The sequence below is a fragment of the Equus quagga genome, chromosome 9, assembly GCF_021613505.1.
Source record: "Equus quagga isolate Etosha38 chromosome 9, UCLA_HA_Equagga_1.0, whole genome shotgun sequence".
NCBI lineage: Eukaryota > Metazoa > Chordata > Mammalia > Perissodactyla > Equidae > Equus > Equus quagga.
This window is the reverse complement of record NC_060275.1, coordinates 57100898-57125158: the sequence shown is the minus strand read 5'-3', so window position 1 is coordinate 57125158 and position 24261 is coordinate 57100898. Positions and strand designations below refer to the sequence as shown.

General features: G+C 40.4%; 1 protein-coding gene across 16 annotated transcripts in view; it reads right to left on the bottom strand.

Annotated features, from left to right (window-relative positions):
• The window catches only part of LDLRAD4 (low density lipoprotein receptor class A domain containing 4), a 430085-nt gene that overhangs the window by 158227 nt on the left and 247597 nt on the right, over positions 1–24261 (bottom strand). The gene's annotated exons all lie outside the window — the stretch shown is intronic.

Sequence of the window (24261 nt, the reverse complement as noted above, 5' to 3'; positions counted from 1 at the left end):
AAGGGAACTCAGGGCCCTTCACTCTTCCTTTCCTTCCCCCATCCCCTGAATTCCAGCCAGCCACATCTGACTACATTTCAACCATAGCCTTTAAAGCTTTGAGAGTAGAGAGTAGGAGTTCCTTTCCTTCCCTTGAGGCCTGAGAGTCCAAGTTTCTATTTCTAAAACGGAAACTCACAAAGAATAGGTTTAGACCACAGTAGGAGATAAGACATTTTTAAAGAGCTTACCAGAATCTGAAGGGTGGTGGGGGCCTCAGATATCAGAGGACAGGGGCTTTGCCTAGCTTGTTTGGCCACTTAGACTAGTATTTATGAAACACAGGCCCATGTCACCAAGTACTGTTGTAGAAGATTCTTCTCCAGAAGCATTTTAAAGGCACAGGCAGCTTCCCAAGCAAAGGAATACAAAACATCAGTGATTTGCAAACTTTTCTTGCTGAAAACCTAGTGTTCGACTCAAGGTCTGAAAGGGAACCACAGCTGTGGCTCTTTTTTAAATAGCCCTCTTAATGTATGATAACTATTATTATATCACCAAAGCAGCCTGTTAACCTACAGAATAATATTCCTGTTGAGCTGAGGCCTCCTGGCACCCTTTTCCACTGCTGTTCATTCAGCTCACACACACATACTGAGAACCTACTTGTGCCTGGCACCCGTGCTAGGATCATAGCATGCCCTGAGGACCATATGGACAACAGGCAACAGAAAAACCATCAGAGAACTCGGCACGTGAGCCCAGATATGGCACGACACCTTAGAGAAGGAAGTCTGAGCACAGCCTTAAAGCAAGCATAGGAGTTGAGTCAAGTGGGTGAGGGGAGAAGAACACTCAAGAAGTGAGGTTCAATGCAAGGAACTAGTGCTGCAGGGAAGTCAAGTAGGGGCTAGACCGCAAAGGGTCTTGTGTCTGGTAAGAAAGGCAGAGCCAAGCAAGGATTTTAGGCAAGGAACTAACATAGCTGGATTTATTTTCAAACCAGAACTCTGGTTGATGTTCAGAATGGACTGAAGAACAGATGTGCCTTTCGGGGGCGGGGCAACCATCTAGGACAGCATATCTCAACTTGGATGTCCATACTCATCACCTGGCAACTGTGCTAAAGTGCAGACTATAATCCAGTTGGTCTGGGTGGAGTCCAGGATTCTGGATTTCTAACTAGGCCCCTGGTGACACAAATGCTGTGGGTTTTCAGACAACACTGAGTCACCAGGGTCTTTCGAGAGAGAATGAAGGTATGAGCTCAGGCAAAGTCAGGGAGGAGGGGACAGCTTCCAGAGGCAGATACATTTGACTGTCACTCTTGTTGTTCCCCCTACATCTGATTATCACAAGTAGGTCGACAGAAGGAAGGGAAGGAGATGAAAGGGTCAGTGAACAGATGAATGAAGACAGCATGCCTTTGGCATCCTTAGTTGACCTGAGATGGATCATCAGAGCCAGAGACCAAGAAAAAGCTGCCACCTTTCCCCTAACCAATGGGACATGCCTGCTGGATTTGTCCTGCAGCCCTGGTCCTCTACTACATCAATTTGAAGGATCTCCTTGACTGCCCATCAGTATGGGCATGTGTCTCTTCTACACTTTTCTCCTTTCTAAATGTGCACATAGCTCATCAAAAGGAGGAATGAATTGGGGGTTAGAACAGCTGTGTCACATAAGTACCTGGATGTCCCCTGGACTCATCACCTTGCTTTGTGGACGACAGTTTTTCTCAGCTAAGAAAAAAGGGGGTTGGAATAGAAAATGTCTATGGTCCTCCTTCCATAATCCTATAACCCGAGCTCCACTCTCAGCCTTCTAAAGCCCTCCCCTTTCTTTCCAAAGATCTGCCTTCCAAGCCACTCTACCTGCACAGAGTCGGGCTTTATCCCAACTCAGCCTTCAGCAACTACTGAAGGGAAATAGAAGTAGTTCGCAAAATGAAAACAGGGAGCACTTTTCTAGAATAGAAGTGTTTCTGCTATTGTTTCTGTTTCCTTTACTGATTATAAAGGTTAACGGGTGGGCGTGGAGGAATTGTGATCAGCTGCTTTCTCAGGCAAGCGTGCATTTCCCAGCCAAGTGGACCTCTTTCAGCTTGTTCTTCTAGTCATGAGTCCCATCAACAAACACCTCTTCCTGGGATGGTCAGGGCCTCAACTTCACTCAGAAAGGAAGTATAACACCACAGGTGTCTTGCTGGAAGGCAAAATGAGGCATAAAAAATGTTCCTCTCTTAGGGAAAATCAGGACACAATAAGGGTTTCTTACTCCTGGTGTTCCTTCTTTTATTCTTTATCTCAGAAAAGTTCCACCAAATTATTAAAGTATTCATTAATATAACTTCAGTCTCTCAAAAAGCCTAGTTCTACTGTGGGGTCAAATTCAAACATGTTCATAAAAACTGATTTAAGTAACTTTTTTTTTAACGAGATATACTTGACATATAACATTATATTAGTTTCAGGTGTACAACATAAAGATTGTATATACATATAAAGGTTTCCCCTACTATCCAAAAGTTCGCTTTCCACAACTTCACTCTTACGAAAGAACTACGTTAGTACCTGTTTTCCCTAACAGAAAGAAATCTGAAGAGGATTTTTGCTTTTACAAAAAATGGTGAAAAGTGAAAATAGCGGTCAGAATTTTTGGTTTTTTTAAAGATTGGCACCTGAGCTAACGTCTGTTTCCAATCTTCTTTTTTTCCTTCTCCCCAAGGACCCCCAGTAAGTAGTTGTATATTCTAGCTATAGGTCCTTCTGGTTGTGCTATGCATGTGGGACACCATCTCAGCACGGCCTAGATGATGGGTGCCAGGTCCGCGCCGAGGATCCAAATCCACGAAACCACGGGCCGCCAAAGCAGAGCACAGAAACTTAAGCGCTCAGCCATGGGGCTGGCCCCACGTTCAGCGTTTCTTTTGCCTTTATAGAGGCAGGATACATCCCCAAGGAGCAGGAGTGGCACTGCCATGTTCCTTCCCCGGGAACTACACTCAGTATCTCAGCATCAAGTCGCCATAGCTCTTAACTGTGTCTGTGAGCATCTGTGCTTCATCTCAATTTATTTTGGTAGGTTATTTTTTGGATCTTGGAATGCTCAAAAATTTTTCCCATATAAATTAATGGTACTTGCTTCTTCACTTTATGCCACTTCGGCTCTTGAAAGGATTCACAGGAACACTCTAGTTTCGGATAGCAGGGGAAACCTGCATATTGTGCAATGATCATCATAAGTGTAGTTAACATCCATTACCACATATAGTTACCACATATAGTTCTTGTGATGAGAGCTTTTAAGATCTACTGTCTTAGCAATTATCAAATATACAATACAATATTATTAACTATAGTCACCATGCTGTACATTACATCCCCAGGACTTACTTATTTTGACCACCTTCACCCATTTTGCATAAGTAACTTTTCTTGATACATCAAAAAGAATAAGACAAAAAATGTTAGCCAGTAGAGAAGTTTCTCTGATATGAGGCATAATCTAACCTGATTTCAACATTACCCACCTCACTCCATTCTCTTGTTTAAAAATATCAGGCCAGGCAAACATTTGCAGGAGACTATACCTGGGAGCAAAAGACACACTCATCACCAGCTGTGGGGCAGGTGATGTCAGTAAGGTAAGTGGGGTGGGTGGAAGAGAACAAAGAAGCAATCCTCACAACATCCACAAGAGTCTTGGCTTCTGGGTGGAGGAGACAGCAAGGGCCATGGGGAACCAGCTGCTACTCGGTCCCCACCAGGGACCACCAACAATGCAGGCCCAAATGTTACTACATCTTCCCATTTTCCAAGAGAGAAATTCGACCAGGTTACAGGAAGTCTCCTAATTTTTTTTAATGTTGGCAGTTTACTTATAATTTTTAAAACACTGAGAGACAACAGTATTGTAGGGGAGGAGGACATTTCCTCTCCCCAAATGGGGGTTCGTCTAGCTGGAGAACAAATTAAATTCACATGAGACAGAATAGCAAGAGAAAATTAAACAAAGCTTTATGAGGAACCATGGCCCAGGGCCTTTCTTCCCGAAGGAAGAAAGGGCACCGAAGAAGTGGGGTGCACAGAGTGGTTATATAGCCCCAAACAGGGTGTTTCACATGTGATTGAAATGTCCCTCCCACAATAGTCACAAGATTGCCCTGTTGGCACAGTGCTTGATGGACACAGCAGGTAATGGTCTGCTATCTCGGTGGGCGTAGCAGGAGGCAAGTCTATGGAGCTGGGCAGTCACAGGTGAGTGCAGCAGCAATCGGTTCCTAGCCTAAGGAAAGATGCTTAATCCTTAAGGAATGCCAAAGTTGGGAGGGGGAGGGAAGTCAGTTACAGGAGGTTACCAGACTAGCACAATAAAATGCAGATTTTAAGTCCTTGCCTTTGGTATTGATTAAGAGTTTTTGGAGAGTAGGTCATCTCCTTTCTTCTTCCTGGTACAGAGAGGGAGGCACCTTTTACAGATAGAGATTTACCTTACAAATGTAAACATGTCCTAACAAGGGGCAAGTTCCATTCCTCAGAGCCTCCTTCCCTGTCCCAGTTTATCAAAAGCAATCAGCCTCAAATAATCCTGATGCCAAAGAGACATATCTTGGGGTGGCCAATTCCAGGTCCCCACAGTATATACATCAAACTTAACACATGTCTGGACCAGATGTGGCCCATGACTGCCAATTTGCAACCTCTCACATACAAATCAATCCCCCGTCCCTAGGGAATTTACAGTCCATGGGTTTACAATCCAGACTCTCAGTTGCCTCCATATCAAATGTTAATGCTCTTACAGATTTAAAGATCCTTCATTGTCTGATTCCCCCAGATTAATCCAATTTATGTCACATATTCCCCTAACAAACAGTCCATTCTAATAAAACCGACCTACTACACCCCCAGGAACATACTATTTTCATTTCCATCTCTGTCCCTTTACCCAAGTTATTTTGTTCTCTTATAATGGCCTCTCTTCTCTCTTCCATTCATGACATACAATCACATCCTACCTCTCCATGCCATTTTCCTTCACTCCTCTGGTGAACGTATCTTTTATTATCAGTAGTACAGTTTAGCATGCAGTCACACACAGCTGTTATTGTGAGCTAACTGTTTCATATGTATTCATTATTTCCTAATGAGGCTGTCAGTTCTGGGGGGAAGGGGCACGGTCTTGTTGGCTATTCATAAGATCTCATGTGTTTTAAGCAGCGTTAACAGGACTCCACACATACCATAAGATATAAAGGCATTTGGGACATCAGCCACAAAACACACTACATTAATTAATATAAGACGGAACAGTCACTGCTAACTTGGCATTCCTTATAGTGGGAGGGAGAAGAGCTGCCCAGCCTAAATGAAAAAAGTCTAGTAAAGAAATAGCGTAAATCACAGAACTGAAAACAACAAACCAATGTGCACATCCTTGAATTCACCAGTCTGCTCTATTTCCATTTGGAGTCAAGTCACCACTTGATTGGGCTAAACCTTACTTGGGGGCTTTCCAGAAATCTGGAGGAGCCATACAAGACCCAGGGCAAACTCAGGTTCCAAACTGCAGCTCCCAGGAGACCATGGCATTTCTCTCTGCTCCAGGAACCACCTTACCCCCAGACCAAACAGGACATATACTCTTGCAAATGAAATCCAGAACCAACCCCATCGACTGGAATCCTTGGGTTATCCATTTTCCTAGACCAGCCTGAGTCCTCTATAACTGCCACCAGCAAACCCTGAGCCAGACATATCCAGCCTGACCTCAGGACTCCAACACTCACAAAGTATTTGAATTTGTCTAGTTGGGATAGTGTAGTCATTCAGAAACACCTTGCCTATGGACAAGTGCCAACAGCAACAACTAGAGAAGTTAGAGATGGCAGGAAGCGTCAGGCAGTGTGCTCCTTCCCTTTCCGTCTAGGACTGTAGTCTAGACAAGATGAAGACACATTTTAACATCTCTCTTTTGAAGCAAACACAACTCACCTGGCATATGATTGTTACGCTATAATTAGGTTTGCTTTTTCTGTGAACTATACTCTGTCTTCAAGTGCTTAAACCCATCTGACGTGCTGGTGGGGGTTGGGAGAAGGGGAGGTCAGCATTCACTGTATTCCTGTATAGTATTTTCATTTCAATTGAGAAGCTTAATTAATGTTGATTTCTACAAACAAATGCTGTTCAGAGAATGATAATGAATGCTGAGATTGTGAGTAAATTAAAAACTAACACTATCTTCAACAGTTTGTAAAGAACAAGCAGACAGGTATCTCACCACAAAGTCTTCTCTACATATTACCAAGGGAAAAAGAGATGCATTTTTGCTCATAAATGCCCACTGTGAACTATGAAACGTGGCCTTTTTCATTCACTGAAAACAAACGTATTTGTGGAGCAAGATTATTCATAAGATAATATAAAATTCTGTATTGCAGTAACCAGGGACCTATGTGATTCATAAATAAAATCATTTTATTGCACTTGACCTTAAACTGTCTTTCCATAACCTTCCTGCCAACATTAAGGCTAGGCAGGTGCAAGCTAAGGTAAGAAGACAGAGAGGAAGGGGTAGGAGAAATGAATAGGATGAAGGAACCTGTCAGGTGGATTTTTCATTAGCTTAGAGGATGCCCAAATCCTCAGATTTGGCTCACAGCCTTGGCAAGGTCAAGATACTGCAGACTCCACAGTGCTGCTCCTTTGTTCATATTCTAATTTGTTTCACAGCACAGGACAGAAGTTACACTGTTATGCTGAAACATTTCATGAAACTCAAGTCTTTTATCTGAAACCAAAGCCTAAATGACTTCTTTTATCTGCCCAGCTTGCTGGCCATCTCCTTCAAGTGCCTGAAGGAAAATGAGGAAGGCCAGTGCTGTTACATTTCCAGGTTTCAATGACCACCACCACATCTCAGAGGGCAGAGAACTGATTTGGTTACTGGGACTTCAGAAGGTAGTTCTTCAGAAGATGGCAGGGTGCAGGAGAAAGCTTTGCCTATGGACTGGCCATGGTTGTGGCATTGGCTGGATGGAACAGAGTGAAGCCTCATCCAACAGTCATGTCTTTTCCACCCTCTGTCCTAATGGGCTGCTGGTAGGTGTGCACTTCTGATTTTGGTGGCTAAGACAAATTCATCCAAGCAAAGTCCTTCCGCCTAAAACCAAGAATCCAGTTTCTTTGACTAGAAGGTCAAAACCAATACTTTTATGATCTGAGTATCCTTCTCCTCATGACTTTCCCTTATGAGATTCATATCTACTCTTGGAATAATAAGGTATTAATTATTTAGTAAATTTCTTCCATAGTGCTAAAGACTCCATAAAAGGCTGAAAAGAAATTTAAATAAATAAATAAATAAGAACCAAAACAAAAAACACTGTTCTTCAAGAATAATGTAGCATCATCAGTGAATGATAAGGACGAAACAGGGGAGAACTCGGTTTATCTGGACTGGTGGCTGTCCCAGGCAGAGCTGTGAGGTATGTAATTCTGTCCCAAGCATTATTCTCTTCTCCTAGCACCTCATTCCTTTGCTGCCTCCAGGGACCGCTCTCTAGTGTCCTAGGCTAGTGGTTCTCAAAGTGCGGTCCCTTTGACATTGAAGCAGCAGCAGCATTGTCTGAAAACTTGTACAAAACAAACTGTCAGAACACCCCAGGTCTTCTGAATGTCAGAGGATGGAGTGACCTGATGCATGAAAAATCAGAGAAGCACTGCCTAAGCCTATTCGTTCCTCTTTCTCCCCTTTAAAAAAGAAAAACAGTGCCTCGTTTCTTTCTAATGGTGATGATGAAGCATACTGTGAGTGACAGATGTGCTAAGTGCTTAACACCGTCGCTACATTCACTGTCCCTAAGGGGCAGATACAGAGTGACAGGCTATCAAAGCAGAGAAGCTGATCAGTGTTCACTATTATTATTTGCACATAGCCTTAACCAGTCAAGGTTAAGAAGCCTTATGATTCCTCCAGATGCCTATTTATGCTGTGCCACTCTGAGGCTACAAAGGGCAGTCTTCAGTCTGAGACAGGCATTGGTCCTAAGAGGCAGGTGTGGAGCCCAACAGAACAAACCAGTCAGAAAGGCCACAGAAAACAGCCAACGGGGAAAACACCACCAGTCTCGAGGACATACTGAAAGTATTGCATACTAAGTGTGACATTGTTAATGATACGTAGAGGACTTTACAAAAAGATCGCTAAGAATGTGATTTCACCCACAGTAATGGCATTCCAAAAAATTGTCTGAAGACAAGCTTCTTTAACCAGGTCAGCCTGGGCATGGAGAGGTGAGTGTGGTTGCAGAGTCAGTAGCAAGAGGAAGGGGGCAATTATGATGGCCCCGCATGTTTCATCAGAGTGGTCTCAGTGCAGTGCTCTGGTTGCCCAACATATTAGGAAGAGATGCAAGGTGAGGGCAGGGCAGAGCACGGGCAAGTGAGGAAGGTGCTTGTGCAGCCAAGGGGTGAGGCATCAATCTGGGCAAACAGGAAACAATTTCCTTGCACCTCAGTCTTCCTGCACCCTGTACGTGGGATGAATCAAGAAGCTGCAGTCCTCACTTCAGAAGGAGAAAGAGGAAATGCCATTACTGTAGATCAAAGATTCCATTTCCCAAATTCATTCCTCATTTTAAAGCGTATTCTTTAAAAGTAATGCAGAGAATAACTAAAAGCACTGACAGATTTAAGATTGTGGTTTCAACTACTTGAGAGTGACCTACTCACCCATTCATTCAAGAAATACTTCTAGACCTCACACTATATGCCAGGCAGGGTGCAAGGTGACTTCATATATAAGTCTCATGAAGCTTATGGCCCAGTGGTCCAGGACATTTGCTCTTTTGCTCCAGTACAAATTTGAGTCATGCGTTGTGAGGATTATATACAACCACTATGGGGGAGAGAGCCAGCTAAAGGACTGAAACCTGCAACTCACCCTGACATTTTTACTTTCTCACCATTCTTATACACTCTTGCAAAATGCTGAAAACTTTATTTCTTTGTGAAACATGACCATTAAACTTGAGGGTGAGGAAACACATGGGAAACATTTATTTCTCTATAAAAACATGATATTGGAGAAAGCCAGGAGACTCTACAAACATTTCTGCAGCCTCACATTTGGAGATTTGCAAAAGTCTTCAGGTACATCCTTCTGGATGTCAACAGTCTACTGAATATTATCTTCTTATATATAGTCATAGCAGAAGGAGTTTATTACTCAATCTCTCCTGATCCCCAGATCTGTGTGACATTAGTCTGGAGAAGGAGAAAACTCAACATTATTAATTCCATTCCAAATAATTCCTCTTCTTTTCTAATTTTTTTGTGTAAAATATATATAAGAAATTTTTCTCTTTTAAGTATACCATTCAGGAGCATTAATTACATTCACATTATTGTGAAAGCATCACCCTATGTGTTTCCAAATCTTTTCCGTCATCCCAAAGAAATTTTGCAACAAACAAGCTCCCCTCATCTCCTGACAACCCCTAAACTACTTTCTGTCTATGAATTTGCCTATTCTAGATATCTCATATAAGTGGAATTATACAATAATTGTCTTTTTATGCCTGGCTTATTTCACTTAGCATGTTTTTTCAAGGTTCATCTATATTACAGCCTGTATCAGAACTTCATTCCTTTCTATGACTGAATAATATTCCATTGTATGGAAATACCACATTTTATTTATCCACTCATCAAACGATAGACACCTGGATTGTTTCCACCTTTGGCTGTTGTAAATAATGCTACAATGAATACTGGTGTATAAATATGTGTTCGAGTTCCTGTTTTCAGTTCTTTGGGGTATATGACTAGGAGAGGAATTGCTGGGTCATTTGGTAATTCTACATTTAGCTTTTGAGGAACTGGGAAACTGTTTTCCATAGCAACTGCACCATTTTATATTCCTACCAGGAATGCACAAAGGTCCCAATTTCTCCAAATCTTTGCCAATGCTTGTTATTTTCTGATTTTTTATTATAGCCCCCCTATTAGGTGTTAAGTAGTATGTGATTATAGTTTTGATATGTATTTCTCTAATGACTAAGTATGTTGAGCATCTTTTCATGTGCTTTTTGGCCATTTGGATTTCCTCTTTGAAGAAATGTCTATTCAAGTCCTTTGCCCATTTTTTTCCTTGACATTTTATTTTTATTTAAATTTTTCCAATTTTATTGACATATAACTGACATATAGCACTGTATAAGTTTACTGTAAATAGCATAATGATTTGACTTACACATATTGTGAAATGATTATCACAATAAGCTTAGTTAACATCCATCATCTCATACAGATACAAAAAGAAAAAAATGGTTTTTTCCTTGTGATGAGAACTTTTGGGGTCTACTCTCTTAACAACTTTCATATATACCATACAGCAGTGCTAAGCATAGTCATCATGTTGTACATTATATCCCTAGTACTTATTTATCTTATAACTGAAAGCTTGTACCTTTGACCACCTTCATCCAATTCCCCCTCTCACCCCCCCACCTCTGGCAACTGCAAATCTAATTTCTTCTTCTATGAGTTTGGATTTTCCGTCTTTTCTTTTTTTTTTTAGATTCCACATACAAATGAGATATATCATATAGTGTTTGTCTTTCTCTGACATTTCACTTAGCATAATGCCCTCAAGGTCCATCTATACTGTTGCAAATGGCAGGATTTCCTTCTTTTTTGTAGCTGAAAAAATTTCTGTGTGTGTGTGTGTATACGACACTTTCTTTACCCATTGGTGGACACTTAGGTTATTTCCATGTCTTGGCTACTGTAAATATTGTAAATAATGCTGCTATGAACATGGGGGTCTAGATAACTCTTCAACACAAAGTTTTTCATTTCCTTCAGATATACTACCAGAAGTGGAATTGCTGGCTCATATGCTAGCTCTATTTTTAATTTCTTGAGGACCTCCATGCTCTTTTCCATAGTGACTGCACCAACTTACAATCCCACCGAGTGTGCATAAGGGTTCCCTTTTCTCCACATCCTTGCCAGCATTTCTTCTCTTGTTTTTTTGATGACAGCCATTCTAATAGGTGAGAAGTAATATCTCACTGTGGTTTTGATTTGCATTTCCCTCATGATTAGCGATGTTGAGTGTATTTTCATGTACCTGTTGGCCATTAGTATAACTTCTACGGAAAAATGTCCATTAAGGTCCTTTGTCCATTTTTAAATTGGATTTTTTTTTTTTGCTATTGAGTTGTATGAGTTCTTTACATATGTTGAACAGTAACACCTTATCAGATAGATCATTTGCAAATATTTTTTCCATTCCACACATTGTCTTTTCGTTTTATTTACCATTTCATTTGCTGTTCTTTGACCATTTTTTAAGGGAGTTGTCTTTTTGTTAAGTTTTAGGAGTTCTTTGTGTATTCCGGATATTAAACTCCCATCAGATACATGATTTGCAAATATTTTCTCCCATTCTTTAAGATGTCTTTTCACTTTCTTGATAATGTCTTTGGATGCAGAAAAGTTGTTAATTTCGAGGAAGACAAATTTTCTTTTTCTTTTGCTGCTCATGCTTTTGGTATCATATCTAAGAATCCACTGCCAAATCCAAGGTCATAAAGATTTTCCCCTGTTTTCTTCTAAGAGTTTCATGGCATTAGCTCTTATATTTAGGTAATTGATCCATTTCAGTTAATTTTTGTATTTGGTGTGAGATACGATTCCAACCTCATTCTTTTGCATGTGGAAATTCAGTTGTCCCAGCACCACTGTTGAAAATACTACTCTTTCCCCAGTGAATGGACTTGACACCCCTGTCAAAAATCAGTTGGCCATAGATGTATGGGTATATATTTCTGGACTCTCAATTCTATTCTGTTGATCTAAATGTCTATCCTTATGCCACTACCATACTGTTTTGATTACTATTACTGTAGCTCTGTAAGTTTTGAAATTGGGAAGTGTGAGTCCGCTAACTTTGTCCTTCTTTTCAGATTATTTTGGCTATTTAGGACTCCTTATAATTCCAGATGAATTTGAGGATCTGCTTTTGCATTTATACAAAAAAAAAGCCGTCGGAATTTTGACAGGGCTTGCACTGAATCTGTAGATCGTTTTGGGTAGTGTTGATATCTTAGCAATATTAAGTCTTCTTATCCATGTATAAATGATGTCTTTCCATTTAACTAGATCTTTAAAATTCTTTCTGCAATGTTTTGTAGTTTTCAGTGTATAAGTCTTTCCTCCTTGGTTAAATTTATTTTTAGGCATTTTATTCTTTTAGATGCTATTTTAAATGGAATTACTTTCTTTTTTTTTTAAGACTAGCCATGAGCTATCGTGTTGCCAATCTTCTTCTTTTTTTTTTCCTTCCCAAAAGCCCCAGTACACAGTTGTATTCCCTAGTCGTAAGTCATTCTAGTTTTTCTACATTTGATGTCATCACAGCATGGCTTGATGAGCAGTGTGTAGGTCCACGCCCCAGGATCTGAACCAGCAAACTTTGGGCTGCCGAAGCAGAGTGTGTGAACTTAATCACTCAGCCATGGGGCCAGCCCCCTGGAATTAGTTTCTTAAGTTCCTTTTCAGATTGTTCATTGCATGTGTATAGAAACACAATTGATTTCTCTGTGTTAATCTTCTTCCCTGTAACTTTGCTGAATTTGTTTATTAGCTCTTGTAGCTTTCTTGTGGATTCTTTAGGATTTTCTATACATAAGATCATGTCATCTGTGAATAAACATAGTTTTCTTTCTTTCTTTGCAATTTGGATACCTATTCTTTCTTTTTCTTGTCTAATTGTTCTGGCTATACTTTTTAGTAAAATATTGAATAGCAGTGGTGAAAGCAGGCATCCTTGTCTTGTTCTTGATCTTAGGGGGAACACTTGCAGTCTTTCACTACTGAGTATGGTGTTAGCTGTGTGTTTTTCATAAATTGCCTTTATTTTGTTGAGGAAGTTCCTTTTTATTCCTGGGGTTTTTTTTTTTTTTTGAGTGTTTTTATCATGAAAGGATGTTGGATTTTGTCAAATGCCTTTTTTGTGTCTACCAAGATTAGCATATGGTTTTTTTCCTTCATTCCATTAACGTGGTATACTACATTAGTTGACTTTCTTATGTTGAACTACAATTCCACTATTTTTTAAAAAGATAATTAATTCCAAATATTTATTACTATACAAAAACTATGCTCTGAGTATCAAGTTAAAGATTAGTTCAGGGGTCAGTCCCATGGACGAATGGTTAAATTTGTGCACTCTGCTTCAGTGGCCTGGGGTTCGCCGGTTCAGATCCTGGGCACGGACCTACACACTGTTCATCAAGTCATGCTGTGGAGGCATCCCACTTAGAAGAACTAGAATGATTTACAGCTAGGATATACAACTAAGCACTGGGGCTTTGGGGAGGGAAAGAAAAAAGGAAGATTGGCAACAGATGTTAGCTCAGGGCCAATCTTTCTCATCCAAAAAAAAAAAGGCATTAAAAAATTTTTTTAAAAAGATCACTTCATTATTTCATTCAACATATTTTAATTGTACTCCCAGGTTTTGTTCTAAGTACTGAAGGTACTTCATAGTGAACTAAAAAGACATATCTACCCTCCTGAAGTAACATTCTGGAAGAAGAGACAGACAACAAGCAAGGTAAGTAAAACATAGAGTATGTTAATTAGTGACAAGTGACAAGTGACAAGGGGGGGGAAAATGCAACAGAAGGGGTAGAGAGAATGAAGAAGGTGAGATTTTAGACAGAGAGGCCTAACTTGCAGCATTACAGTTTATACACATGTCCATAACTCAGCATTGCTAGAAATAAAGAAAAACACTTTTTTTTTTTTTTTGGTGAGGAAGACTGTCCCTGAGCTAACATCTGTGCCAATCTTCCTCTATTTTGTATGTAGGATGCCACCAGAGCATGGCTTGATGAGCAGTGCGTAGGTCCATGCCCAGGATCTGAACTAACCACCTCCAGGTCACCAAAGCGGAGCATGTGAACTTAACCACTATGCCACCAGGCCAGCCCCAAGAAAAACACTTGTAATGAAGAGGAAGAAATTGTCTAAATGTATTTAGTGTCTTTCCCACAACAATCCTCTGCGAAGCCACAAGCCCTACTAGGAAATCCCATTTCCTTTTGGCTTCACATCCTCCACCAACAGATACTGACCTTGATGTCGAGTGTAACATGATTTTTGGGTATTGTGAGCCAATGAGGGCATAAAAGGCACCAAATACTGCCCTCTTGAACTAGAACAAGATTGTTGAGTCCAACAAGTGATGAATGAATAGTACTTCAAAATCAAATGCTTCAACACACCCACTCTTTCCAATTTTCATCCCTTTTATTAATTTTTGATAGTTGAAAATATTCAGGACTGTGCATTTGTCCATAACTCCTATACATTAATTTCCTGATATTATATGATTCTTTAAGAAGTTATAAAAGGTTAAATCATCTTTTCATTTCTAGCTCCAACATGATAACAGAATCTGAACATATTCATCCGACCTTCAGAATAAATGAAAAATGCAGCATAAGAATGAAGAGCAGGCATGCTATTTGATAAGCTGATTTTAACATGCAAGCAACAATTGAGTACTGCTTAACTGAATTATAGCAATAAACAGAAAATATATTCACATTTTTTAAAACAGATTTTATGCAGGTTAAATATGACCTCATTTAAATTACAAAATAGCAATATATTTATTAGGAGCTATGTAGACTTTTACTAGGGAGATTCTTAGAGAAAATAATCATTTGACTTTACATCCAAGAGGCTGCCATCCTGCGCTGAGCAATGTTTCTTTTAGCCCGTTCACCTCACTTGCCTTTCTCCCATCACAGCAGACAGGATGCACTGTGTGAGCAACAGGAAACCTGTGCTTCCTAGTCTTGTGCCCAGGCCAACCAATTAGCATGTCACCAGGAGGGGCAGATGCACATGAATATGGAGCACAGAGCCTCATTTTTCTCTTCAGTCTATCAAGCCATGAATTCACTAATCTAGTTTTGTCCTAAAACCGTGGGGTGGGGACGGGGGTTGAAGAGAAGGAGGGTTCACAAGCCCCATCCACAGGGATGTGAAATTCAAAACAGTCAGGCTCTGTCAGCCCCAAAGGGTATTTCAGAATGCAAAGGCTCCACCTTTCTATATCCAGGTGCACTTTCTGGTGGAAGGTGCTAGAGACACAGCAACCTCCAAATTATTCCAAATGGCAGACGGTTTGGATGTTGTATCATTCATTTACATAAAGGAAAACTTGCTGTAAGATTTTGAGCCTAAAGATTTTGATACCTAAACAAAAGGTATAACCAGACATTTAATAAGGAAAACCAAAACACTGAAATGAGATTACTGGTTGACATGAGCTCAGAAAAATGTAAGGAAATGAAAATATGCAATGCCTAATTGTATTTATCAGATTAGAGCATTTTCTATAGAAACCTACTATTCTTTGTTCATTCAACAGTTTAAGGCAATGTAAATACACCCTTATTGCTACTGCACCTAAATACTTCTCTGCTGAGCTATTAGCAATAGTTTCATATTATAAAAACCGTAATAAAAAATGTGGCCAAACAGCTAGATGGAGTGTTCCCAGCAATATGGAGAAACAGTTGTGTTTATGCAGAGATTAGTCTTTAAAATTGAGAGATCTCCAAAGCTCCATTTGTACTTGAAAGGCTTGTCTTTTTGTTACCCAGTAAATAACTCATTCATATTCTACAAAGAAAACTCTCCAAATTGGGAGAAATAGTCATATTTAACATTAGGTAGGGAAATGGGGCTAAAAGCAAGAAAAGAAGTCTATTTCCCCCAGTTTCTTGGACTAGATTAAAGCTTGTCTTTATAATTTAAAATAGCCTCTGTTTTTTCAACATATAAAAGGCAGAAATTTCATGAAATGCTGAGAAATACTATCAATAAATGCAGAAATTATGCCAGAGAACAAGTTAAGAAACATATTTTAAAAAGAAATCTTGGGTCCTTTTCTCTTAGTCTGCAGCATATATTTCTTAGCTGCTAAGATTTTCCCCAAAGCTAGAAGAGTAGTTGTCAAGATGGTCTGAAATGCAGTGTGCCACAACTGGTCTTCATGCCAGGGCCATCTTTCCTACAGCACAAGAGTGCCCATGAGAGTATCTTGGGAAGACTGAAATGTGACCTGCAGTTAATTTCTCAGAATTAGGAATAAATATCAGAATTGTGTGAGCAGAGTGTACACTATCTGATATAAATCAGAGCCTCTGGAAGGCACAACATACTTTGATCAACTCACTATCACAAAAACTGAGAATATGTGTTAAGAACTGTTTTTAAGCCTGTTCAAATATAAAAATAACACAACGGAGCTACAGCACTAACAGGCAACAAATGCAATGCATCCAATTCTTCATCAGTCAAGTGTCCATGGGTCGCTCCCTGGCTATGCTCTTCCAAATCCAAGGCTTGGGTGCAAATAACTGGAAAGTGGAGCCTGGCAAGCAGCAGGCCCTCTCAAAGAAATGAAGACGGAGAAAGGAGCTTTCTTCAGAGACAAAAAAGAGGGTTAGGGAAAAGCAGGGAGCCTCAGGGTCTATCCTCACCTGTGGAAGTCTAGAGGTTATGTGACCACGCCCAGGAAGAAATCACTGCTCACATGGCAGCCCTTCCCTAAGTGCACACACACATCATGCCTGATTCTAGATATTCTGTGTGGTATCTTCAGGAAATCACCAATTGTTTCAGAGAGATCCTTACAGCCATGGCCCCAGAGCCGCAAGTAGGAAAAACGCTCCACTATCCCTTAGAGCCATCCTCAGTTGTTGTCACTAAAGGTCTGGACTTGTCTGTTTAGCTGTTCCTTAAGAGCTGAGGGAAGGTTCCCATGGCAACCCCACCCAAAGTGTCCAGATCTCCCAGAGACACTTCCTGACAAGAGTGCTATTACACTGCTTGAGTCTAGATAGCAAATTTTCACCAACACATCAGATCCCTCTGGCTCCTTCATTACAGACAAGTTCCTAGATGGCGCTTTCCTTAGGGTCTTTGCATTTCTGGGTGATGTCCTGGGACAGCCCTGGTCCACCCCTTACAGCTACAACAACTGAGCCTGCCCTGGTCTTCTGCACCATCCCCCCGCTGCACTAACACACTCCTTCCTTGGAGAACTTTTCAAAGCTTGGGCATGGAAGACTTTTGCATTAAGTAGAGATGACAAATCCCAATTACATACCTCCCAGATTTCTTTTTTACAATCATTGAAATCAGTTTCAAGATGTAACTACTTATAGGATACTGAATAGCTCACATTCTTATCTAAAATTCAGCTTATGTTACACCAAACTTGGCATCTTTTCCTGAAAAGCAACCCCTCTCCAACTGCAGTCTGGTGAATCACATCTTTGTTCACCCAGGCTTGACACCTGAACACTTACCCTGGCTTCTCCTGCCCTACCACCCAGCTCCACAGTCAGTCCGTCATCTTGTCTGTATTTAAGTTTTGAGAGTATTCACATTGACCCCTTGCTTCCTAGTCTTACTGCCACTGTCCTATTCCAACCTATCTCACACCTAGCATGCTTTATTTCCAGAATGTCCACAGTGAACAGTCTGTCTACTTTGGGGATAGTGAAGGATTCTACAAGCATTTGTTGTTGTTCTATTGCTGTAATTAGTTGTTATTGCTATCACAGTATACGATGTTAGTGCACTGCTCAAAAACTTTATGTAGTTTCTACAGAATGAAGCTTAACTACGTTAACTAATTAAACAATTGACTTCAAACCCTTCTTCATAATTTCCTTTACTGTGAGAACTTTCCACTCTCCTTCAGTAAACTTAGTGTCTCTGTTCTTCAAGTCTTCCTGGCTCTTCTTTGCGTTTGTTTATAATGCCCCCCTACACCTCCTCAGCGCTCCCCACGACTTTTAAAATCCCAAACATTCTTCAAGGCTATCTGTACCCATCCCCAGACACCCAGCTCTGGCTCTTCTCATCTTCTATAGTGGTCTGGCATTCATGAATACATCCATTCATTCACTTGACAGTTGTTCATGGAACACCTCTTGTAGGTAAGCACTGTGACATTCAGTGGGGACAAGATAAGTCAGCTATCTGCTCCCACAGAACTTACAGAGAAAATAAACCAATCCATTCCAATATGGCATGGTAGGGAGCATTAATCACTCATAATAATGGATGAGGAGGTTGATGCCACCAATGGAGGCTGAGTAAGGTCCTTAGGGTCACACAGAGGGCAAGCTATGGAGGACTTCTTCTAGAGCAGTACTATCTGCTATGAGTGGCACACACCTCAGCAGGGTGACTCATTCACTGTAGGAAGAAAACATGAGATTTCTTCTATCTCATTTCTTGGTAAAATCTATAATTTTGTGTTTATCTTATAAAGTTTATAATTGTAAAATAGTACATGTGTATAATTTTCAAATAATTAAACACGCATAAAATGGGGATTATCCTCAAAATCTTTTACTGACAAGAGGTCCATGATCTAAAAAGTCAGGAGCTATGAATTCTCTACCTTAAATATCCTCATCTCTAATTCTCCTTTTTTGTTCCCTCACAACAGCAGCATCTCCCCATAAGACAAACATAATTTTCTTTACCCAGCAAATCTATTAGAAAATACAAAAAAAAAAAAAAACACACATATGACATTGGGCACATGATATGGGTCCACTCTAATGGACTGCTCTAAACTATCAATTTAGAGAACTAACGTTAATTAACTATTATTTTCAAATATATCTCCACTCCCCTAATGTACTGTATCCATGTAAAACACCTCCCTTTAGTATTCCTCTTCAAAAGGAACCTTGAGAAATTGTTCAGTGAAATGACAATACCTATGAATGAGGACTCAGGAGACTGTGGTTCTAGATTCACCTCTCTGTCATTGTGTGACATGACCTATGATACAGAGCTGGATCAAGTGTGTGACCTAAGGCAGAAACTTAGGGAATGCTTATGAAAATGAAGAGGTTGGCCTAAAATTTGTAGAGTTGGAGCTAATGTAAATGTCTCTATTTCTCAGACAGTGTAAACACTGAGAAATTGCAGAACTGGAATTTTTTCTTCTTTTTATTTAAACGAAAACTTTATATATGCAAGACCATATGTATTAGTTCCCTAGTGCTGTTATAACAAATTAGCAGAAACTCAGTGACTTAAAATACACATTTATTATCCTACAGTTCTTGAGGTCAAAGTCTGAAATGAATCCTACTGAGCTAAAATCAAGGCGTCAGCAGTGCCATGTTCTTCCCCAGAGGCTCTAGGAGAGAATGTTTCTTTGCCTTTTCCATCTTCTAGAAGCTGCCCACATTCTGTGGCTCAAAGCCCCTTTCTCCATCTTCAAAGCCAGCAGTGGTGGGTTGTGTCCTTTTCACATCACATCTCTCTGACTCTTCTTCCATTGTCACATCTGCCTCTGACCACAGCCAGGAAAGGTTCTCTGCTTTTTCAGGCCCACGCATTTGGGTCTGTCTGGATAGTTCAGAGTAACTTCTGCAACTCAAGGTCCTTAAAGTAATTACATGTGTAAAGTCCCTTTCGTCATTTAAGGTAACATATTCACAGATTCCAGGGATGAAGACATGCACATCTTTGAGGGACCATTATTCTTCCTACTATACCTTACATGTAATTAAACAAAACAATGCAGTGAATGTTTCAACATATGTGCAGAACTGCTCTCATGGAGATATGTCTAATTTCACCTGGCACACACACTCCAGCCTGGCCACAAGTCTGGTCAAGTATGAAGCCCCAGATGATGCTTGTAAAAATGACATGTGCATAAGAAAGACCCATTCTCCTTCTTCAGCCAGAGAAGTGGAGCTAAGCCTTACATCACACATGCTGACAAAGCACTTTTAAAGTAACATGCAGCTTTCCTTCTTAGCTGCTAAATTTATTTTGCCTGAATGGCATTTTGAATCCCTTGTCATGCAGAGTCAACACAACTGTGTAGATTTGTTCCACTGTTCCTGCCTTAGAATCACCCACCAAGCTCCTCCCTATGTCCCCTCCACTCGGGACCTTCATGTTCTTTATGCTGTGTTCTTGATCCAGTTGGGAGTCTCACTATTACTACACTTTTCAAAAAGAAATGCATGAAAGTAAATCCTTACAACTCTCACCATTAGGAAAGGCAAAGAAATCATTAGAGCATGCAATAACGACAAAGATTATGGTGCTGGAACACATTGTCTTCCAAAAATATTCATCAGTTTGTTCACTCAATCAACAAACATTTATTAAATACTAGTCATATTCACAGCACTACGCAGGATAGAAAGATCTCTAAGGTATGGCTCCCTGCCTTCAGGGAGCTTATAACCATGAAGGCCAGGAGGATAAGCACTGAAATAAGTAAACAAGCAGAAGAGAAGGCCACATGTGCTAAGAGAATGGAGCTGAGAGTAATTCCTTACAGTAGAGGGCACTGGGGAAGCTTTTGGAGGGAGGCATTAGAGTGAACCAGGAAGGACACCAAGATAAGAACCTTTGGAGATGAGAGAAAAGGCAAAGGAGGGGTAGAAGCAATTTTAGATAACACTGTAAACCACAGAATTTAGAAGAAACCATGTGTGTTCAAGGAAAAGCAGATGGCATAGTTCTGCTGACCTACAATTTATTAAGGTTCTTCAGCTTCAGATTGAGGTCCAAACCTACACTGACAGTCTAAATTAGTTTATGTCTGAAAATATAATATTGTTTTCTCATTTATAGGAATAGTTTACAAAAATAAAATTATAATAAATACATGTGTCTATAACTGACTTGTATATAATGTGTGTATATCTATGAATATTATGTCAAAATCAACATACATTGAGCGTCTACTATGTGGTAGGCTTTGTGCAGGACAATGAGGGTCTACAAACGAATAAAACACAGACCCTATCCTGGAGGGATTTACTCATAATCTAGAAGAGGAGTAATTAAATAAATAATTAAAATCCAACATGATACAGGTTAGACGAATCCACAGAGTGATAAAGTAGCACAATGAAAAGAAAGAAAGAAAAAGAAGTCAACCCATTAGGAATCTAAAATGGCTCAGATACCATGATAGTTGCTCCGCTGGCCTTCCCAGGAGCACCTTACCCAAAGCTGCTCAGAGGAAGAAGGGCAGAGCTGTGCAGGAAGCGGTAGAGGAAGCCGGCAGTGCAGCCCACTGGGGAAGCAGCACTCTCTTATGGGTAGAGCATGCTCAGAGAAAGACACGCAGTAAGAGGTGTAAGTTTTAACCATTTCTAAAATCTAGTATCCCCTTTTCAAGCAAAACTCCTGCCAGCCCCTCAATCCCCTACAAATTGGTCATTTTAGTAATTATGTATTTATACCGTAACCCAGACCACAGGATACATTTTCCACCTAGACTTTGGACCCATCTCCTGCCTAGCAGCCTATGAGAAGGCTTCTCATAGAAGTCTTGGTTCTTGGAAGATGTATTCAAGTATTGCAAGTGAAACATGCAATTCTTCCCCTGCATGCTGGGAGCCAAACAAGAACATGTTTCTTCTAACAATGGAAAGAACTTGTGAGATGACTGGCACTCCTATAAGGAGACCTGTTAGACATGCACATGGAAAGCAAAAGAATCATATATTGGAAGCAGTGACTGCCGGGGCTCTGAATAAAAAATAGACCAACAAACAGGCTCATTTCACAAATATTTTTGCTTTCTTCGTAATCTTAAAAATATACTACTGTAATTTATCATCCATTCATCTAGTGCCACCAATATTCGTTCAACTGTACACTAAACTATCAAAAATGACACCAAAAGCACTATGGTTTCCACAAGAGAACCAGTGATTGCATTTTGAGAAATTGAGAAAGATTTTTTACTGTACAGTTATAATAAAATAACCTTTCAATAAATATTCTTATATGTATTATAATTTCAGTTTTTCTAGTCCTTTATTAATAAATGTCTAAAATCAATGCAATAAAAGCATTTTGTTAAATGCTGATAAATTGAGCCCTTTGTGTTAACAAATATATTTGTTTTGCCCCAAATTTATACATTATAAATAATATTTTTAAAGGTGTGACTTGTTAATACAATACTTATATTTTTCTCCATACAGTGATAGTGTATTGTATATATTTTTTGTTTTCTGTATATTATGATATTTTGACATCTTAAAAAATTTTTCTAGCTGGGGAGTGACTGACCCTCCCAGGGCTAGCCAATGCTTTGAGATAGCCAAGGGCTCAGCCTGGAGCACACCTTTGATGCGCAAACTAACCAATCCAGAGCCAGACCTCCTCTACCTGGCCCATATACTCGTGGAGGCAATACTCCTCTGCCAGGGCCAGGTACCAGGCAACTAAAGACCACCCCTATAGCCCAAAGCCTGCCAACTAGCCAATCTTAAACTGTTTACCCTGACCTGCCTTGACTTTCCCACAAAAACCCCAATAAAGGCTGTGGCCCACGCTCGCCCCTCGCTTTTCTCTTCTGCCTCTACTCTGACATTTTCTCCTGTGGCCCTGCATGGCATGCAGTGACTCCTTCTCTTGGACCTGTGAGTATAATAAACTTCTTTCCAAGCCTCGTTCTCTTCACCTCCTATGGCCACACCAACTTGACCTTACCACATCCAACACATACATTCTTCGAACAGATAGAAAACCTACAGTTCATTAACATGCAAGAATCACATCCAAAGAATTTGTTAAGACAGTTGCCAAAAAGAAAATTCACACCATGGAGGAGCTAGAGGATTGGAGAAAGGAAAAACATCAAAGAGAGAGCCTGAGATGAAATTTTTATGACTCATTCCCTTGTTCTCTTTCTTGCGCACCCATTACATCCTGTAGGAATGAGTCCACAGGCATCTTCTGTAATAGGTGATATTTCCCATTGTAGGAAAGAGGGCAATTTGATTCTCCCATTTCAACTGAAGGCAAAGATAATGATTGGGTATTTTATATAAGGTTCCTGGAGTTGCGTGTTTAAGAAAGGCAGGAAAAACCATATTGGTTTTCTCTCATTGCTCTCTAGTAAATGATGTCCAAGAAGAATTACTCAAGGTGGGACCTCTGCTCAAAATGATATAGAGCTGCATTCAGAGAAGATGGTTGCTAGAACATTATAAGTGAGGCTCAGTCACTGAAAAAGCCATCTCAGGATTCTAAGGGATCTTCCAATCTTGCAATTTAGAACATCAGGATGCTATTTTTAAATAAACAAAAATATAAACTACAGGCACGTACAGCCACACACACACCCCACACATACACACATCACACACCCTTTGTCACTCCCCACTTTGTGTCTGTGTTCATTTCAGACCACACCCCACTTCTCAAAGTCTTTATCAACTTCTGTGGCAGCTGCCCACAGTGTTTGAAAGAACCCCAAAAAGACAAAGGCCAGGACCTGAGCTGGCAGGCAGGTGTTAGTGGACTCCCAGTGTGGCCTTCCTCTTCTGGTGTATTAGGGAGCCACCGTTATAGGGCTGTGTACCCTCTGTAAATCTCTATCAGCCCCTGAGATACGCTCTCATTCCCTGTGCCTTAACACCTCTGCTGAAACCTTCATTCTACATTTCATTTCAAACAGCCCCAAGTACAGACAGCAGACATCATTATCCAGTTTAAGAAGAAAAAGAAGAAGAAAGAGAAGTGAAGGAGGGAGTCAGATCGGTGGGGTGGAGGGAGGGAAGGGAAAAAAGATGAGGGAGTATATGTGTGTTTCAAAGTTTAACTCCTGTGTGGGAAGGTAGGAAGCAGAAAAAAAAAAGTTGTAGAAAAGTATCCTTCCAAAATTACTGTAATGATGTATTAAGAAAAGCCTAGGAGAGGGGTGACTGTGGTTTTAATTAGAACCTATGATGAGTTTCCCACTACACAGCAAAGCACTTTATATAGTTCCCTCAACTATATATTAGTGACCTTGACTGCACATGAGACATATTAGCCATGAATCCTACTGTAAAGAGAGATCCCAGGAGAATAACGCTCCTGATACATATATATAGGTTGACAGAGTGCCATCCATCACACTGTTGGGAACCATTTCTCTTTCGAAGTCCCCCTTGGCAGCTACCCTACTGTTGTGTTCTTCAGGTGAAGGGATGTCTTCTCCTCTCTCGCGTGGGAAGAGGGTCCTGCCTTGTGAAGATAATCCTGGTATGTGCCTGGGCCAGCCTGGCAGGCTGGGTTCTAGGACCAGAGCAAACCTTCCTGTGCAGGTGGAACTGAGGAGGAAGCACAGCAATGCCCAAATGAGGGGTTAGGGGCAGTCCATAAGGGGATGGGCACTTAC